The following is a 4,418-nucleotide window of genomic DNA, read 5'->3' as shown; positions in this document are numbered from 1 at the left end:
ACCTCTGAGACTATCACAGTGCAGGTGCATTTATATGGAGACTTGATTACACACAGGTGGATTCTATTTATCATCCTTTGTCATTTAGGTCAACATTGGATCATTCAGAGATCCTCACTGAACTTCTGGAGAGCGTTTGCTGCACTGAAAGTAAAGGGGCTGAATAATTTTGCACGCCCAATTTTTCAGTTTTTTTATTTGTTAAAAAAGTTTGAAATATCCAATAAATTTCGTTCCACTTCATGATTGTGTCCCACTTGTTGTTGATTCTTCACAAAAAATTACAGTTTTATATCTTTATGTTTGAAGCCTGAAATGTGGCAAAAGGTCGCAAAGTTCAAGGGGGCCGAATACTTTCGCAAGGCACTGTATTTACATTTTAGCAAAGGCCTGTTTTACAGTCACACCTCGACCCACTTAGCATATCCCAAGCTTTGCTTTGTCTTGGGATGTCTTGCAGAGGCCGGGGGCTACAACCTGAGACACACACACACATACCTAGACTTTACCACATTCTAACAAGGGGGAGCTACAGTTCACACCAAATGAACAATAGGATCAAAAAGCTGTTGAATGTTGTACCTCTGTCAAGGGCGGAGCAGCCCAAGAAGATAAATTGTATTGTAAGAACTTAATTCGGGGTTCAGTGGATGGAACTCCTGCGGGAGCTCTGGCCCTCTGATCCCAGCACTGTAAGGCCTACCTGTGCTCAGACATTTGGTAAACTTTCTGTTGATTTTAAACAGCCCTCTCCTGTCTTCAATTCTCGTGCTTCCAACACAAGACAATTGGATGAGTAAATACTCATCAAAGTCTAGGTAAAGTCTATATATAAACAGTGCTATGAATTTCAAAAAATTGCTGCAAAGGAGTTAGCAAAATATGAAAACTGGCTGAACAGAGCAGCATGCTGACACATTCTCCCCCACACACCCACCTGCCAGTGGAGAATGATGCTCCAGATGAGTCCGAGAATCAGTTTGTGATTCCCATCAACAATGTCTGCCGCTCCAATATTTACCAATTCAACCTGCAGAAAAGATTTGCACAGACAAATTTCATTACAGAGTTCCATCCAACCATTTTCTAAACCGCTTAGTCCCAAGCAGGGTCACGGGGGGCTGGAGCCAATTCCAGCCAGCTGCGGTGCGGGCAACACCCTGGACAGGTCACCTGTCCATCACAGGGCTAACACACAGACAAACAATTACTCCTACGTGCAATTTAGAGACACCAGTCAACCTATGCTGCATGTCTTTGGACTGTGGGAGGAAGCCGGAGCACCCGGAGAGAACATGCAAACTCCACACAGAAAGGCCCCAGGTCGGCCGGGGCTTGAACCCAGAATCCTCTCACTGTGAGGCTACAGCGCTAACCACCGCGCTGCCCTCATTACAGGGTTGATTTTACAAAATCCATGCAGGTTGTCACACCAACTCTAACTTGCTGTTCCCAGTTTTTATTTACATGCCTTGACCAAAATAACCTAAAAAATACATATAAAGAAGAGAGAGAGAAGCATAAAAGGGGGGGATAAAAAGATCAACGGATGTTTTGTCTTTTCAAGAAAGTAAAGGCCTGAAAGAGGCGCCTATGGAAATCAAATTATACAGACAACAGAGAGAAATCTGAAAGGCAGTTTAATTTAAACTGAGTCTAAAGGATATTAAAACCATATTATTTTAAACTAATCACACTAGGATAAAGGGTAATAAATGTTTGTGTGAGAATACTCACATTGTTCTTCTGCAAGATTTGCAGAGCACGGTTGACATTGTTGAGGGAGTGAACACGCGTGAATCCTCTCTCCAACCTCACCTAGACACACACACACACACACACACACAAACCAGACAGGAAGGACTACTGAGGCACAAACAGATCTTGTCTAGGGGTATCCATGAGTGCTACAAACGGTCACATTACAATGGACACATATGTGTGTGGGTGCATGTGTATGCTATTACAATAAGCTGATAGCATCAAACTAGGAAGACACATGGTTAATATCTCCATGAAATAGGAGGTGGAGACAGAGATGGGGGGAGAGACAAAAAGTAGAGAGGCAAACAAAAAGATTAAAAAAAAGAGATAAAGGGAATGAGAAAAGACAGAGGAAGAGAGGGGGCAGATTCCAACAAACAAAGAAGATTAGGTTTTTAATCTCAGCTCTTGACCTTTTCCCCCCAGTTTTCTTTCTTCAAATGATGATTTCAGCATTAAGGTTAAGAATATGATCAGTTTTACACTAGGCTAAGGTTAATGCTGCATTCATGCCATGTAGGCAGTGATGTGAAAGATTTGCATGGTTCCAACTTACCTTGCATTATTTTAAATAACCTTAAGTTCTGTGTTATTTTGAAGTTTATATACTGGACAGTGTATCTACATTACAATTTTATTTTCTTCTTTGGTCTCACCTGTCCATAGGCTTCTGGTTCACAAAGCTGATGAACTTTAACCTCTAGAGTCCCTGCGTCCTCATATGAGGACCGCACAGCTTGGGTTTCCAAAGCTCAGGACTCTAGAGGTTAAACTTTACTAATATTTGGTGATGATAAAGGTTAAAGACTATTAATATATCAGGCAATCAGTAGCATTTTTTTGCTTTACAACATTCATCACTGTCCAAGATGCTGATCTTTTGATCCACAGGGATCTGGAAGATCTCTTTAAACTGTAGCTGATGAAACATTAGTTTTATTTCAGGTGTTTTTTCTTTATTGTATTACCTTTTATGAATCTCCGCAATATGACCTCAGGTTCTCTGCCCTCTCGGGCCACCACTCTGGCATCTCTGTGTAATTTTTCATATAAATCATACCTGAGTTGTATTATTCTGCCTTGATGAAAACATAGCTTTTTATTTCATTTTCTTTCTTTATACATATCTGATTTCTGCCTACTCTATGTCTGTGTACTTATGTCTGTAAACATTTAGTAATGTGAGATGATAGAAATACAGTATAGCCACTGAATACCTATCACATTTTGCCACCTATCTTCTTCTTCTTTCGGCTGTTCCCGTTAGGGGTCGCCACAGCGAATCATATGTTTTCACTTTTTCTAACTCTATCCTCGGCATCCTCTACTCTCCCACCAGTTAACTTCATGTCCTCTTTTAGCACATCCATATACCTCCTCTTTGGCCTTCCTCTTGACCTCTTGCCTTGCAGCTCCATCTCCAACATCCTTCTACCAATATAACCACTATCCCTCCTCTGCACATGTCTAAACCTTCTGAATCTGGCCTCTCTGACCCTGTCCCCAAAACAGCCGACCTGAGTTGTCCCTCTGATGTGCTCATTCCTAATCCTGTCCATCCTGGTCCCTCCTAAAAAAGAACCTCAACATCCTCATCTCTGCTACCTCCATCTCTGCCTCTTGTCTTTTCCTCACTGCTACAGTCTCTAACCCATACACCATAGCTGGTCTCACTATTGTCTTGTACACCTTTCCTTTGATTCTTGCTGACACTCTTCTGTCACACAACACTCCTGACACCTTTCTCCACCCACTCCAACCTGCCTGCACTCGCCTCTTCACCTCTTTCCTACACTCCCCATCACACTGGACTGTTGACCCAAAATACTTAAAACTACTGCACCTTCTTGACCTCAACTCCAATGCTACGCGCTTTGCTACCCTTCCACCTGGTCTCCTGCACACACAGTATATCTACCTTCCTTCTCTCCATCATGTCTGTCAACCTGTCCATCACCATAGCAAACAAGAAGGGACTCAAAGCCGATCCTTGATGTTGCCCCACCTCCACCTTAAACTCCTGTCTGACCTACAGCACATCTCACTACTGTCGTACTCCTCTCATACATATCCTGAACTACTCTGACGTACTTCTCTGCCACTCCTGACATCCTCATACAGTACCATAGCTCCTCTCTCGGCACTCTGTCGTACGCTTTCTCTAAATCCACAAAGACACAATGCAGCTCCTTCTGACCATCTCTATACTTCTCCATTAACATTCTCAGAGCAAAAATGGCATCAGTAGTGCTCTTTCTGGGCATGAAGCCATACTGCTGCTCACAGATATCCACTTCCTTTCTTAGCCTAGCTTCCACTGCTCTTTCCCATAGTTTCATTGTGTGGCTCATCAACTTTATACCTCTGCAGTTGTTACAACTCTGCACATCAGCCTTGCTCTTAAAGATCGGCACTAGTACACTTCTCCTCCATTCCTCAGGCATCTTCTCACTCTCTAAAATCCTGTTGAACAAACTAGATAGAAACTCCACTGCTGTCTCTCCTAGACACTTCCACACCTCTACAGGTATGTCATCTGGACCAACAGCCTTTCCACTCTTCATTCTCCTCAGAGCCTTCCTCACCTCATCCTTTCTAATCTTTGCTACTTCCTGCTCTACAATATTCACCTCTTCCCCCCTTCTTTCCCTCTC

The 4,418-nt window shown here is 42.8% G+C and overlaps 1 protein-coding gene across 1 annotated transcript in view; it reads right to left on the bottom strand.

The window, feature by feature from the left end:
- Positions 1 to 4,418, bottom strand: part of LOC109968814 (dystrophin-like) — a 345,011-nt gene that overhangs the window by 314,250 nt on the left and 26,343 nt on the right. The window contains 2 exon segments of the mRNA XM_020615347.1: positions 938 to 1,030; positions 1,738 to 1,818. The gene's annotated coding sequence lies outside the window, so the exon portion shown is untranslated.

Source organism: Monopterus albus, unplaced genomic scaffold (genome assembly GCF_001952655.1).
Source record: "Monopterus albus unplaced genomic scaffold, M_albus_1.0 scaffold163.1, whole genome shotgun sequence".
NCBI classification, from domain to species: Eukaryota; Metazoa; Chordata; class Actinopteri; order Synbranchiformes; family Synbranchidae; genus Monopterus; species Monopterus albus.
Note: the sequence above shows the minus strand (reverse complement) of the source record. Positions and strands in the feature narration are given on the sequence as shown.